Consider the following 16,046-nt stretch of genomic DNA (forward strand, 5'->3'; position numbering starts at 1 on the left):
AAAGAAATTCGCCCTTTATGGCTTACCCGGTGATCGTTAAAGGCTCCCGCGCATCCGATGCTTTCAAAATTCAACTCCTTCTGTTCTGACACTTAAACGTGGTGATCTAGTCGACGGTTTCGAGGTATACTTCCGACGGTAATAATGTCACGGATCACAGAGACAGGCACTGAACATAATTTCAAAACGAATATCGTTCGTTATCACAGTAGCGATCGTCTCCGAGCCGTCGCAACGAGTTTCTTTACACGGTCGTTAACACAACTCGGGCTGTAGATATAGACGACTATCAAACAACAATCAACACCAGTAATACTACGATGATCGATCGTAGATGGAATATCACACACAATCCACGCTGCGCCCCTGTTATCTTTCCTTTTTCGTTTTCCTATCTAAACGGTAATACAGCGGCACGACACTCGTTTTTCTGTCTCTCACTACTTTAATTTCATTAAACAAAATGGCACTACGATTTTAAAGAGGAAAAGTTCCTCGTTGATCGACGATCAAAGTCGTCAAAAGCGTATCCTTTGCTCGGTAAACACACACGTTCCTGCGAACGCACTTCTTCCCAGTTCTGTTCGTGAGCTGCGCATAAACACGCTACGAACCGATACGTTTCGTAAACAATATACAACCAGGCACATCGAGATCACAGACTTCTTCGGTCCGTCGGTATCCAACCGATCGTGTAACTTCTCTTCTCTAAGATCACACCCCTGGCTCACCGTGTTGATATCGTACTGTGTAAATTGTCGTACAGCGACGCTGTAAATGGATGTGAAAATTTCGATCGCGTGTACTTAACTTTTGGACGCGGTTTGCGAACGCGGTCGTCTCTCCTCTACGTACGAGATGAGAAAAAAAACTGTTTCTCTGCTCCGGTCACTCGGCGAGCGGGAAGGGGTGGTTCGCGACACGCAGCCAACTTCGTCTCTTCTTTCCTCGCGCGTTTTCTCCTATACTCTGTCGTCTAATGGTTTTGTTTGTCGTTGTCGGTATTCTCGTGCGAGTGAGGTGAATATAAGGTGAGTGCGGTGGAAAGAGAGAATCTGAGAGAGGCGTTTGCGTACATTCACATATATGACAACACACCGACCCTTCCAGTAGCGCGGTCTCGCGCCGACTGCGAGACTACGACGGCTCGCGGGTTTCACCTTCGGCCGTGTTCGACTCCCTTCGCCCCTCTCTCTTTCTACACGTGCACAGGCCGCGTCCCCACTGATTTTCGTGTGTGCGAACCTTAACTCCCCTTCTCTCCCCACTGCTCGGCCCGTGACAGCTATCCCCACCACCTTTGTTGTTCGGCCAGACTCGCCCCCCTTCGTGTTCACGTCGGCCTAACCGAGCTCAGTAGGCGCGAGGTGGGCACACGAACACTATCGTTTCCGAGTGCACCTACGAGAATTGAACCACGCCTATCCCCCTACTCTTGTTCGCGCGACCGGCCACCTCGTGCTGTTTTTACCGGCAAGGTAACCGATGACGAGACAGAGAAAGAGAATCGTGGTGGATTCGCTCGGCGGAAGAGAAGAACGAGACAGAGAGGGAAGTCTCTTTTACTGGTTTCTCTACTCGGGCCTGCCCACGCGCCGAGGATGCGTGCTTGCGCGCGCAAAAGCTCGTTGATAAGGAACACGTTGCGTTGGATGCTGAGAATCCTAAGACTCGACGGGGATCGATGCCTTCCAGACGATTTGCTCGTTCTTCTTTCCTTCTTCTTGCTGCGACGACGTGAGTAAAACAAGTAGCGTCTATTATTTATTGGCGCGTTCTTTACACGGTGCGCAACAAGTGTGCGCGCGCCGATGGGGATCACGTGACTGCTTTTTCTCCGATGACCGTTCGTAAACGTAAACTACGACGATACTGGAAAACAATTTCTCGCGGAACTGATACCGTGAAACGACTTGGAAAAAGCGGGCAAAAAATGAGCAAGCTAGAGTTCCGGTTTTTGCGAGTCTCTAGTGTTATTCATCTCGTGAAACGGGTACGGTATGTCGTTCGGTGGAACGAACCATGAAACGTATTATGTATACGCGATCGTTGTAGCTCGCGCATGGTAGGCATAGCAAAGTGTTCGGCAATTTCTTTTTCTTCATTTTTCAACGTCTTGGATAAAAATGTTTAACGTGTCTCGCCTCGTCTATGACTTTCGTAAACAAAACGTCCCTTGAGATATTGACACGTGGTTAAGGTTCTAGCCACGCTTTAGACACGTGTCCACTACGTCGAGAGTACTCGCTAAGTGGTCGCTCCGACCATTTGAATTTTTTCTAGACGCTCGTGTTTACCATCTTTTTCCTTTTCTATCCTTTTTTTTTTTCTTTTTCTTTAACGGAAGAACCGAACGACGCGACGACGACAGTCCGATACCACACGGAGAACCGTAAAGTGCAGAATACTCAAGTCGATTTATTTTAGGAACTCGTGTGCCATGAATATATTCAACGCTCGTCTACTTCCTTTTAAGCGTTACACGCAGACACCATTTGCGACGTATTAACTACGCGTTTCTATATTAATGGACGCGCGACGCGACGGTCCTTTTTACCGGATAGTAGGATCCCGTTTTATTAATTCAATAAGAAGAAGAAGGAGGAATATCGGTTAGATTAATAAAATTTCCAGTGACCCGAGTCTCGTTCGATAAATCATGATCTCCTTGTTGCACGCCCGACTGCCGTGAGACGTGTAATTTGGTAAAAAAAGTCCACAGAAAGTGGAACGTATGCTTCGTATAATTACAATGAATTGATAGGTTCGGGATGGATGAATTACCTCTCTCGTATTAGAATAATTATGCCATCTACGTCATTAGCCTTAATGAGACGCGATCGAACTGATGCCTTCTAGGAAACTCGCACTTTCGAACCTATCTCTGCTATATTTCGCTTCCAAGCTACCCACGCTTCTTCGGCGACTGATCCGTAAAATTTAAACATACGATAATTACATGCTCGATGCTTGGCGCGTGCATAGCTATTCATATAGCTATTCATATAGGCGCGTCATTCGCTTCGTTGTTTCCTGATTTCTTTGCCAACATCGACGTCGCGTTGACGTAACTCCTCTGTGACGTAGCTGCCTCATTCTCTACCTATACGTTTATATTTTATATCCATTGTAACTTCCTCACCACGCATCTGTCTCTTCGTGGGAAAATTGCATAGTTACATCTCTTCCCATTGAAATGTTATTGATAAGTGGATATTAATGAAATTACACGAGAAGCTATCGTATTTCATACGTGGTAGGTAGATTCTTTCTGTTTTTCATGTTATACTGGTCGAAGGGAAGCCGTGCCTTCTTTTTCTTTTTTCTCTCTCTTTTCTTGTTTCGAACGACTTTCACGTCACGACGAATCCCACACGCGCATACGAGCATTGTCACGCACGCCTTCCAAGGTTTCCGAGGTTGCACCTGGGTCGAACGTGTACCCACCTTTTCCGCAAGAAAAAGATCCTTACCTAAAGGCACGCACGCACGAGATGATCCAGCTGTTTGATCTTTGCCACGTGCTCCCTTTTTATCCCGTATCTCGTCGATGGGGTGATGGCTCCTTAACGGCATCTGCGTTTACACAATTTTCACACGATTATTCAATTTCGAATCGCAAGAATCTATCGATCTTCCATCGTGTTCCGTTTACATACGTTACTTCACGAGGAATCATAGATTTTGAGCTTTAAAGGCAGAGATTGTAGGGCTGACGCGATATGAAATTGAACTTTTTGAAGCTCCCAGTTTAACTTCTTCAAGCTCTTCAACTTTGAATAATTAACAATTCAGTGATATATTTTGTCTATTCTTTTTTTACGAAAAGCAACTACGGAAGCTTGAATGGTTGTTTGGTTTAACCAGTTTCTGCTTTTCGTATACAAAAATTTAAACATATTTATTTACATCTTTCACCAATGCGTTCACTTGTCTTTTCGATTCGTACACGATTTTCCACTTATATTTCTAATGAATAATATTTGACATTAAGATGATACTCTATAAGATGATACTTCCTTGTCATGCTCACTTTTCGAATCACGTCTCATTCACGACTATTATATAATATATGTACCTATATGCTTATATAGATGTAGAAGTTAAAAACCTTAAAGATCATAATCCGTACACCTCAAAATTCGCATTTAGGAAATCCTAACATTTACTGCTTCAGCGATGATCTCAAGCTTGAGATTCCAAGCTTATTCTATCAACGCTATGACAATTGATAAGAAAGTAATATTTGAAGAACGAAGAAGTACGAAGAAGTCCGAAGACTCGTGGAAATACAACGGCAACCTAAATATCTCTAGAGTCACCGGTTTTCCTCTCTTTGACCACGCAATCTCCTAATTATTTCTGGATGTCCACTTTGCAGTGACGGCGAAATTCGAGTTTTGAGAGCATTCCGTGATCATTATAGGAACTGACGCGCAAGCAGTCCGACGAAAGATGCGTTCACGTAGAATCCACACCGTAGAGGGAAGGGCCACAGAGACCCGTACAAATCCCAAAATAAATGTCATCGTGTATCATCGTGGTAACGTAATCCCGGATCGCGAAGACAAATGGCGGCAGAATACGATACGATGCACCGCGGTCGGTCGTTCGAGATGAGGAGTCGTCTCGTTCCACGTATTTACATACCGCGACGAATGAAGGTCCCTAGGACGGGGCTCTGTCCTCCTCCGAAGCCGGGGAGTCAACGTACAAAGAGGATCGAGAAGAAGGAAACGAGACGCGTGTGTCACCAATAGCGTAACGTCCATGAAGGACGGACGATGACTCGTCTCCTGGAAAACTAACAGGATCGGATTTTGAATTCATCGATAACTTGGATATTTGCATATCTAAAACAGTCAGAGAATCTAGAATAAAAAATTGTTCGTTATAATTTATTATCATAGAGAAACACTCCGAGAAGGTTAGAACCTTATATCTTCTCTTCTGTCGTTTCCGAAACAATCAGACAATCTACGATAGAAAATTCTTCGTTATAATTTATAATCATAGAGAAATAGCTCAAGAAGGTTAAAATGCTATTCTTTTTCCTCTTAAGAATTTTGTAATTTATTCTCTCGTTGTTAACAGTATTTGACAGATGATTCAAATTTTCACAGAACGAAGTAACAATAACGTATAAGTAATGAATGGAAACTAAAGGTACATATTAGATTCTATAATAGAACGTGTTCGATTAACACCGTGAGTAGCCGCGGCCCTGCGAATGGAAAAACAAATCGGCCGGTCATGCGTCAAGATTTTAAGCAAACACGTGGTGCGTCCGCACGTTCGTGCGTGTCCACGCAGCCGAGGTACCGGCCAGTGTATTAAAAAGCGCGCGCGTTTGCTCTGTCTCGAAGACCACTTCACGGCCACGTATATACCCTAGAAGAGGAGTCTAGCTCCGAGAACTCTCCTCCCGATATAGCCGAACATGTCACCGCGTCTCCTCACCTTGAGAAGGTCTTTCAAGGTTGAAAAGTCTAACGACCGACGATGGTCGAACGTGCAAATCACCCTGAACAGATCGGTCCTTCAAATATCCTACCATCACATTGTCGCTACCAAAATCGCTGTATTATGTTAATTACCGAGATACACAGGATTCATTGGCAACATCGAAAAACCAGTCGCAGATTAACCGACACTGTAACAAGTTCTCAACATAAAAATCTTGCTAGTACGACGTTGCAACTCGCTAACGAAGACACGGTGTCCCGACCCTTTGAAAAATTAATCCTGAATTATGATACCGGCCCGGCCTAATGCGCCCTAATGCAATCGGTTCGATCGATCGAGAGACACGATAAAAATAAAAAGGGAAGAAAGGCAGAGAAAAAAAAGATATATACGAACATAATCTGTCCGCGGGTTTGTAGACTTCGGCAGTATATCAAGAACCACTTTTCCGCGACACGCTCGGTCTGGCTGCGTGGCATGGAGAGAAAAAAAGAGAGGAAAAGAAAAAGACACCCGAGAAACTCGTGGTGGAGGACAAGAGCAAGTGGAAAGCGTAGGCGGGGCGCATACCAGAGGCACCTGCTCATTTACTTTGCGGCGGCCGGTCGGCAGTCTATGGTAGGGGATCCTCATTAGGGTTTGCCCCTACCAACCTATCGCCACAACCACTACCAGATCCTGTTTGTACACGCGACGACTATAACGAGAGGGACGCGGCCGTGCCCGGCTGCCACCACTAGAACGTTTTCCTCGGTTTCTCGAGGAACGGGGCCAATTAATGGCTATCCACGGCTGGCCGCGGGGATGAATACCTTCACGACGAGAACAAGCTTGGTGGGAGTTGACGCTGTCGGAATCGCTTGAAAAAAGACACGAGTTTTCTGAGCGAGAGCTCTTGTAGCTACAAGATCCTTAATGACCGACGATCGTGTCAATAATTGTCAACCGTGAAGATTGGGAGCGAGAGCCAACGATCGTACGTGTATGTCGGGATCGTGGGGAGAAATATGTGGCATGATTGATCTCGTTTTCACGACACCAACAAGAACCAAAGTGGGTCTGTTTTTTCAGATTTCTGGCTGATAGTATTACATATATGATACTTTCCTCGTATCCTCGTTTTGAGAGATTTCTCTTGGTTAATGTTTCTTTTTGATACCAGCGAAAATTGAACAGAGACCAGGTTGTGTAAATTGGAAGAATGTCGGTCGTAACAGTGTGACAGGAGATGAATGGAGATCAAATAAAGGAGATTTGTTTCCGTGATTGATTCTCACGCGGCGGCAGATCGCGTCTGCTTTTCCTTGCCACCTGTTGCTGCTTTCGCTTACGGGACCCTCTCGCCACGATTTCCCTGTACATCCAATGAGTCATCCGTTTCATCGAGATACCACGACGTATGCAAAAACTGTTCAGGATTTTATGTCAGGGATAACCGATTGGAAGAAATCGGTTACGAGGTACCCATAGCCTTCGATAAATTGACGTTAAGTCGGTGTACGTTAAATATTAATTTACGAATACGTTCTTGACAATATCGTAATTTTAAATCTGTAACACACTTTCAAAAATATACAGAAGCGAACGTGGATGTATCGATTAAATAAAAGTTTATCGGGCCAAAGAAGCCGAACGTTTCTTTTTCGACGTGTTCTCCACCCCGTGGCATAAAACCCGTTCTACGTCGAATGTTTCAACACCTAAAGAGATTTACGAGGCGGCAAAAGGGAGGGAGAGGAAAGGACGAGAAGAAAGATTACGGTGCTCCCGAAGGAGGAAGCAAGAAGGGAAGAAAAATAGTGAAACCACAGCCACCCTCGACGGTATGGGCGTGCGCCGCAGGACCCCATGGGTCTCTCCCGTGTAAGATCTTACATAAAGATCGTCGTCCGTACACAATAATGGCCCTGGCTGCTGGCTGTCCTGTCGCCCGTATTCCCCATAACCTCTTGGACGACCGTTATGACGAGGTTCGCTGTTGCAGCTTGCCTTGTACGTTTACTTCTCGTGTAAACCGAGCGTGTGTGTTACGTGCCTATACGTGCCTTTTAGACCCACGTCCACGTTGCACGTTACCGCGAAACAATGGCGCAGGAATAACGAAACCCGTAGGGGTGCGATGTAACCCTCCGCTGTCACTATTTGTTCTCTTTCGCCCCCGGAAGAATAATGACACCGGGAGTTATATTAAGTTACCCACTGGTCGAGGGTGTCATTCTGCGATCACAGGTTCTTAAACGAAACCGCATTGAATCGTAGAAGAAGTCACCTTTAAACATGTACTTTAATTACGTATGGAGGAAATTCATACAGCGGTGTAATATTACCATGAAATCCGTCAAGAATCGATTGATAATTTTTGATGGAAACTTGACGAAAAGGAACGTATAGTTGAAGTTCAAGTCTTCAACTTGTGCAATTAAATCGGTCCCGACGCCAATGGCAGCGACTAGGAAAGTACAGAGAGGAGAGGTGAAGTTGAAAAAGAAAGCAACAAACACGCGACGCCTCTCCAGGTATACGTACACACAGAGAAGGAACGGGCGTTCCTTTTTGGTCACCGAAGGCATCCTGCAGCGTGACGAAATACGTTGACGGAATTGACACGTAATTGCACGCTACACTTTGATTCCGCGGCTCATAATACACTCTTATTATTAACGATTGCCCGCGGCATCGTTTCGATGGTTTCGCAACCGGAGAGCCTCCCTTTCAGCGCAACAGCAGCACAAAACGCTTCCTCGCCCCTTCCCTTCCTGCCGAACAGTTTCGCGATCCTTTCGAGACGGCATTGAAAGGAAGCCTCGAACCATCAAAGGGAACGTAAATTGTTCTGCCGTTGCGTTACGCGCCCGGTAACATCCAATAAATATTATTATCGGTGGCTTACAGAGGCGGCGCGACGATAATATAACGCTCCGCTGTATGTCAAGAGCTGACACGGAAATTTTACGCAAATACCATACGGTAATTTAGAATAAAATTCATCTCCAACAGGTTGTAATTAATACGTTCGCTGCGTGCGACGTGAATTTGATTGTCGCTATGTATATGATAAAAAACAACAAGTTGTGAAAAAATATATAATAATTCACATCAAATGTAGATCATAGCGAAAACACACAAGTCACATTTTTTCTCTCTTCGTTAAATCTGCCATGGGGCTCTGTTGAAAAATATTTTGGTCTTTTTAATCACCAAATAATCAAAATCAAAAGGTCATTCATATAACCATACCTTTTCCCTATAATCTTCGTACAAAAATTGTACAATATAAAACAGGTATCGGACATCAAACTCGTAGCAAACTGGTTAACCGAAAAAAACGAGCAAATTTAATAATTAAAAAATTAATGGCACATTGCTATCGTTCAAAAGAATGTCAGTTTTTGGGAGTAATTACTAGCGAGGATTATATCTTTGCTATATGCACGAGTAATTGATTAATTAGACTCGATCGATTTTCATAGAATATTGTATATGATTATTTATTCACAGAGAATTGCATGAAATAGCTTTCTTTGTGGATCTAGTTATAGCCGAAAACAGAGGATAAACGTGATGAAAGAAGCTCGTAACAGATTAAATGGTCATTCTTGGTACACGTCCCTAAACGGTCGCCAAAGTGAGCCTAACCTGGTTCGAAAGAGGTCATAAAATTCTTTATTCTCTTCGAAAAGCGTTCGATCCGCTTCTTCTTTCTGTTGATGGCGATGAGATACGAGCTTGTATATACCATTTTCGACTGGTCAGTGGTCAGTGGCATTGGTGTTCGTTACAAGCTGAAGGCGTGTTGGCATTGTTGTCGTTCTTAAATGGGGCAAACAGCAGCGGCGGGTGGCCGATTCTTACAAAGCCTCTTGGCACTTTTCGCCTCCCTCTGAAGAAAACTCGAAGGAACTGCGAGTGGCAAAAGCGGTACCCGCTTCACAAGACGCTCGTAAATGGAGTCCCGTGGACTCTGAAGGGCGTGTAAACGGCCTAACTATCCGAAACTTCCTGTGATTTATGTACACGAAGGAGCGTGAAACCGTTTGCCACTGACAAATTGCCCGCTTAGTGCGTGGCTCCCGATACATAAGCAGAGTTTTGAAGAAGCGTCCGCACGACAGACAAGGAGACGAAAGTGTAGTCGATTCTCCTTGACGTTTATTAAAGATCGTTGCCCTTTGAAACATTGAAAACGATTACGAGCGGATGAACGACGAGATTGAAACATCGATATCTCTAATACGATATTTAGAAACTTGTTGCAATTGAGAGGCGGTTCAGCAATTTTTGAACTTTCGTCACTGTTGTCGAAAGTTCAATTATATGACTTGTATCAAAGAAATAAAAATGAAAGCTACTTATAGAAAAAGATACATAACGCAAAAGAAGAAATAAAGCTTTATCAAGATCGTTCGTAAGAAAACTTGAAAAAAATACCGTGGTACATTTATAACATTTCTATGAAAAATTACAAATTACTCATTATCAGAGCTTTGATTTTTCTAGTATTAAATCATCGACTGCGAAAGTGAATGATCTTTGCTCGAAAACACGAACAGCTAGTGTCGCGTCTCCTTGTCTCTCCTTTATTTCTTCGTCGTTTCATCCTAATTGGCTGTCTGAATTCGAGAATCAAAAGCCACAGGTTCGAAGGGCAGACGTTATAACTTCCTGATGCGTGGCGCGATAAAAAAGTGAGAAAGCCGTGGTCCGGGAAGGAAAAAGGAGAAAAAGGAACGAAGATGGAGAGACGTTTGAATCGCTGGCTCTTGGATTGAACCTGGGTCACAAAGAAGCCTGCCTCGTCACGGTCTGAATAGCCACGGCAAGGAGGTTGGATTAGGTTAGGTTAAGTTACGAGGGTGGTTCCCCTTCAACTTGTCTTGAATGGGGCACGTGCTACCGGCGCGGCGTCGTAATCTTTTGGACAACCAGGACCTTCCGCCTGTCAATCTTTCTCTTTCTGTTTGTCTGTCTGCTTGGCCATCTTCCGTCTCCTTATACGATCTAGAATTTAACGTCTAGGATGGTTGTTTCTTCAAAGTCGATAGCAGCTGCTCTTAGGACGATCGAATTTGCAAGTCTGCTTACGTAACATATGCTTCGAACGCATCCTTTCTGATCACCATCATACTGTCATTCACGTAGGTATTAGATACCTAATCGGAAAATTAGAAGATCAGAATCTTGAATCGAAAAAAGTTTGCCAGTTCAGTTTTTCTGAGTTCAGTTTATCAGTGTTATCAACCGAAATGTTACGACTATCCGACAATGTACCTATAAATATAATGGAGCTTCGTTTATACAAGGATCACCTAGTTGAAAATTAAATTTTGATTAGTGGCTGATTAAATAAAATCATACTGATTGAATCCACTCGTCTGAACGTGAACTTCTATTACATGAAATCCGATTATACGTAAACTACTTGCTCCCAAACAAGTTTATATAAACAAAGTCCTAAGTAAGTTTGGAACTTTAATGTTTGAAACTTTTCTATGAATGTCGATATAGAAGAATAATGATCCAGAGCAATAGTGTAACGTCTTTTAAAAAATAGAAAATTGTCAAAAGATGGTCTAACTTTAAGAGAGAAACCTAGCGATCTGTAACAACTGGTTTGTCTGAAACGTATTCCTCTTGACTTTACATCCCATAATCGAATCAAATTCATCGATCTCTGCGTACTCGCCTGTACTTGTACACGTTTATCATGAATTTCGTAAATGAATCCGTTCTAAGCGACAAAATTCTTCTGAGGTCCGTTGATTAAGCCAAGAAGCTCGATATCCCGTGCAAACTGATTTCCCAATGCTAAACAATAGGTCAAGGAGGCTGATCGTAGAATAGAGCCAAACGAGTACTTGCGAAGAGAGTACAAGAGAGCACGTCAATTGGAAAGAGAAAGAGAGAGAGAGAGAGAGAGAGAACGAGAAAAGAATCGAAGGGGTCTCGCGTGTCGAGATGTAAATGCGTGCGCGCTATGCATCTGTCTCCTCTAGGGGTACGCGTGTACACGCACACGCGTTCTTTGCACGTAGCACGCGTGTACGTAACTCGGTACGCGCGAGCCGGTGTGAGCGTTCGTGTCGGTGCAGCTCGCACACGCGTGTCACCGCGACGACGAACGAGTTCGTGCACGCAACAGAGCTGCATAGTGATATACGACGGATATATGTATAAGGTTGGCTACATACAACCACTAGTCACAGCGCTACCGGTGCAGGAAGAAACCAGGGTTACGGCGGCGCTGGAATTTCTTTATGACGCGTTGCCAGTGAAATTCTGACCGCCTCTGTATATACCTATACGTCGATAATTCAGGAATGCTTAATGATTGGTGGCAAAAACCGAAACCCGTTCGACGCCTAATCGCGCACCAGCGTGTATTGTGTATGCGCGTGTTTGCGCGCTGACGCGGCGCACGCGAGTCCGGAGATCCACCAGCGAGCTAAGTCTATCGTTACAGCGAATGCGCGAAGAAGTCGCTGTTCTGATAAATATGACAGGACAATTTAATATGAGTCTCTCGAAAGACAAATTGGCCGACTCCAGTTTTTCTTAATTCTTTAACTTGACTACATAAACGCGCGATTAATATTCAATGTTTAACGAAGAGAATGATAAATTCTGGGGTACATTAGAAAACAGCGTAACATCGCTTTTCTGTACTTCTCAATTTACGATGTTGATCAATGGTAGCTTCTGTACGGTTCGTGTAACACATGTAGATATATAAATAACGTAATCGTGAGCTTGTATCAATTTTTATTTGAGTACAACCGTTCGTGTGTATTTCCTCGCATAATCCGATAGACTGCGGGAACGCGCGTGGAACTGTCGCGCGACAAAGTTCGCTCATTTGCATCAGACCCAAAGAACGAACCAAAAAACAAGCCGGCGAGTGAGCATCGTGTAATTATCGCGCGATTCAGCCGCGATCGAGAACGGCCGAGATTTTCAGGAAGTGTACGATACGCATCTATGTACCTAAAGTAGTTAGGGCTGTTTGCGCCTGCATGCGCGAAGAAATTTTCCAAGCTTGCTTCCTCCGGCTGACGACGCACGGACTCGTCTCATCGCAACACAGGAAACAGGCTCGATGAGTATCTCTAGCCGAGCGTTCCGCAGGAACAGTTGTTATTAACCAATTTTTTAAAGCGGTAATTTCCGAAGTAATTATTACTCGCTTAGAGAGAGGCCGGGCGCCGTGGCATAATTCAACCACATTGCATGTAAAATCAAAGACGCGGACCCTCGCTGTACTTGTACACGCGGGTCGAAGCGAACGACTTCGGGCACGCGAGACGATTCCTCGCGCGGCGCAGCGCGCGTTACGTAGCGCGCGTAATAAATGCCGCTGTCTGTACGCTGCCGGTCACTAGTTGCTATGCTACTGGAATACCAACCGGGGTTACAATGTTACCGTAGCGATGTCAGACCGTGGAATTTCTTTTGCAACGACTAACATGCTGACCGCTCCTCCATGTATTTTAATGCCCGGTTTTCTAACTGTCCTGTCGCGTCTGGATATCCTGCCGCGTACCAAGGATCAAACTGATTACGTACTCGTATTCCGATCAGGTGCTTGCCTCTGTTAACGCTACGTACATTGACAACCCGCTGCCTCGAAAATAAGTTAATTAACGATATTAAGGTATGGGTACAACTTCCTACGCGGGTGATTACGAGACGTCTTACTACAGCGTGTACCTGGCCAACCCACTTGCCAATTAATCAAATTCATTAATAGCTGGCTAACGTTACGGGCTTCGGCTTGTTAATCGACGGTAACAATTACGTTGCTCCAAATGGAATAGGAACAGAGATATAGTTGGGTGAAAAGCTCGATTCATTTGGATGGAAAGAAATTAATTTCTTTGGTCTGTTTGGTCGGAATGAAATATAGATATATACATACTTGGATTGACGTATTGCGAAGCGGCACATAGTAGAATAGCGGTAGTCAGTGGATCATAAGCGTGTGAAAGAAAATCGTAGAATCGTGCGACAACTGGTTTCAATTCTGAGACGTTCCACGGATATTTGCCAGTTACGTAACGTCTGAATCGCGCGCGCACGAGAATTATGAAAGTATCGTTATTATGCGTTACCCGTGGCACGCATATCTGCATTGTACCGCCACTATCTCGCCTTTTACCTTTTTTTCTACTCCACATACCCGGCATGTGATTTGCACAGTAGTCGGTCTGCGTACTGGCTTCGGGAACTTATCGGTTTGGAACTTAATAAAGTACCTTGAGATTTTTCTAAACTAGCCATTTTTTGAAACGTTTCATGCTCCTCGCACCTTTCGGTATTATGCGTATCTCTTCTATTCTTTTCTCTTTGAGAACTTTTACTTGCTGATAATTATAGCTGTGAGATAACTAGACCGCGAATACTTATGTATTTTTGCGAAATTTAAATACACGAAAATGTACAACGTGCACATAATATATGCGTAAGAATACTGCGTATAAAATATGCAAAATGAAATGCCCGTTGCGATGCTTAAAGGCAGATATTTCTATGTGGGTTTTATTTCTTTGACTCGTGTTCCATAAAAATATGAATTTCCATAAAGATGCGCAGTCTAGTAATAACGAATGAGTAGGAAACAAACGTTTGCTATATAATTTTACGAGGAGCGTAACGGTCGGTGCCTTAAATATAATTCCTGGCCCGATGACCGCGATTAACGCCATCGTTGGAATTAATTATTTCGCCGGTTGCTTATTAAATACTTTTATTACCGCTCGTTAAACGCGCTGCCCTCGATAGAACGCTCCACGGTAAATGATATCACTCTGAAGGTATTTTCTCTCCGCCGAATAGCGTTTTGTGGAAAGGTGTCGTAAAGTTATCGCTCTTATCTCGTTGACAGTTTTACGCCGCTCTTTCTCCCCGTTGTTGTAACGGGGGTTTGCGCGGAGGCAAACGTTGTAGAGAACAAAAGAGTGATTTAATTGCCGACACGGGAAGGAGCACGTGGTATCGATGATCGAAAGCGAGATACCGCGATGACCGTGGCGGTAATTAGCGATTCTCGATAAGTGAAACAACCGTTCGTCTTAATGACGACTTTACTCGTTAAGCCAGACATTCCACCCCCGTCTCGGAGCAATTAGTACGCCATGTCTCTCGATAGTTGGCTCTGATAAGACTACTGACGTATTCAGCAACATTTACACGTCAACGAAGACGATCGCGTGGATCTAGCCTGCGGATTTCTATGTGATCGTGGAACGACTTTCTAAAGGGAGAGAACGTTTTATGATGGTTTCTTTGTAACGGATCAATTGGAAGATGGTATTCCGTAGGTTATAATGGAACAACGAGACAGTAGTCGAGGTGGCTTAAACCTTAGGTCTAAGAATTAAACTTGAAAATCTGCGAGAAAATGGAGGGAAGTTTATACTATATAGGTTAAGGGATTTGAATGCAAATGGTGGAATTGTCTCACCTCTTGTGCAGACGGCAGCGTGGATCTGTTAGTCGACGGTCGTTCAATCGTGGCGACGAGAGACGCGTTCGACCAGGCACACGTCACTTCTATCACTCCACTTCACTCGTTTCATCAAACTCGTTTATGTCTCTTGTTCTCCCAAACACCATTTAAATAATTTTATGTCGGTGATCGTGGTTATGTAAAAATGTACGCGCGCAGAAGCATGAATTCGCGGAATTCTTCCATCTAAATTATTTTAATTCTTGATTTCCTGAATCAATAAATGACTAAACGCAACGTTGAATGTCATGACGGTGTTCTTGTGTTTTACGCACAGGCGATCCTCCTCGATCGAACACCACCTTCGTAACTAACTGCCTATTCGTAGTTCCAAGTATCCACACTTTTGTTCATTACCTTCGTTAATGTCCTCATAATATTGTCGGTCACCGTGTCACGAGTTATATGAGCTAGCGAGTAGACAAGTTCCTGGAATTCGATTGATTACAATACGCTACGTAACACCGACGCTTTCGAGCAACGATTCGAACTTCTGTCGTTACTGTTGTCAATACACCACGACCTTCCGATCCCTCTACGTTAATCTACATCGTTCCTTTCAATTAGTCTCTTACTCAAACACCTATCTTTCCGATACAGTCTCACGATATAAATATTCCATCACTTTATCACCCTTCTCACGGATTCAGTCCTCCGTACAAGAAGATTCTTCTTCTCGATCCACCGTCTCCCGTATCACTCACCGGGTGTAGCTCGTTCGAGGCGACCTGGTGTTCGAGAGAAAGTCAACCCCCGATATCCTGCCGATGAAAAGAACATCGGAGAGTAGCGAGATGATCGACGAGATTTCTTGGTACGGTGCGGGGCGGCGAAAATCACGGATTAAAAGAAACGCGCCGCAACAGGTGAGAGAGACACGCGGAGAGAGAACGGAAAAGGACTACAGGAGGAGGCAGCGAGGATAGACAGAGAAGGACAACGATGAGGATGGCGTAACACCGCGCGTAGTAGCGGACAGTCGGCAACTAAAGGCCCCGAGGAGAGTCACCTCTCTCTCCTTCGTCTCTTCTTCTCGTCCTCTCTTCTGCCGCGTGTGTGTCTCTCTCTGTGCGCCACA

General features: G+C 44.3%; 1 protein-coding gene and 1 long non-coding RNA gene across 4 annotated transcripts in view; one reads left to right on the forward strand and one right to left on the reverse strand.

The window, feature by feature from the left end:
- Window positions 1–16,046, reverse strand: part of LOC117233198 (E3 SUMO-protein ligase EGR2) — a 69,490-nt gene that overhangs the window by 52,434 nt on the left and 1,010 nt on the right. The window contains exon 1 of one of the 3 annotated variants that reach the window (XM_033493272.1): window positions 14,924–16,037. The exons of 1 other annotated variant lie outside the window; for it this stretch is intronic. The gene's annotated coding sequence lies outside the window, so the exon portion shown is untranslated. Of the gene's footprint in view, window positions 1–26; window positions 1,133–14,923; window positions 16,038–16,046 lie in introns of those variants that run through there. One more of the 3 variants, XM_033493271.1, reaches the window with a different exon arrangement.
- The window catches only part of LOC117233201, a 50,265-nt gene continuing 35,554 nt past the window's right edge, over window positions 1,336–16,046 (forward strand). The window contains exon 1 of the long non-coding RNA XR_004493280.1: window positions 1,336–1,737. This is a non-coding gene — a long non-coding RNA (uncharacterized LOC117233201). The remainder of the gene's footprint in view (window positions 1,738–16,046) is intronic.

This window comes from Bombus vosnesenskii, unplaced genomic scaffold (genome assembly GCF_011952255.1).
Source record: "Bombus vosnesenskii isolate JDL3184/JDL3185 unplaced genomic scaffold, Bvos_JDL3184-5_v1.1 scf7180000013295, whole genome shotgun sequence".
In the NCBI taxonomy this organism is placed as follows: domain Eukaryota; kingdom Metazoa; phylum Arthropoda; class Insecta; order Hymenoptera; family Apidae; genus Bombus; species Bombus vosnesenskii.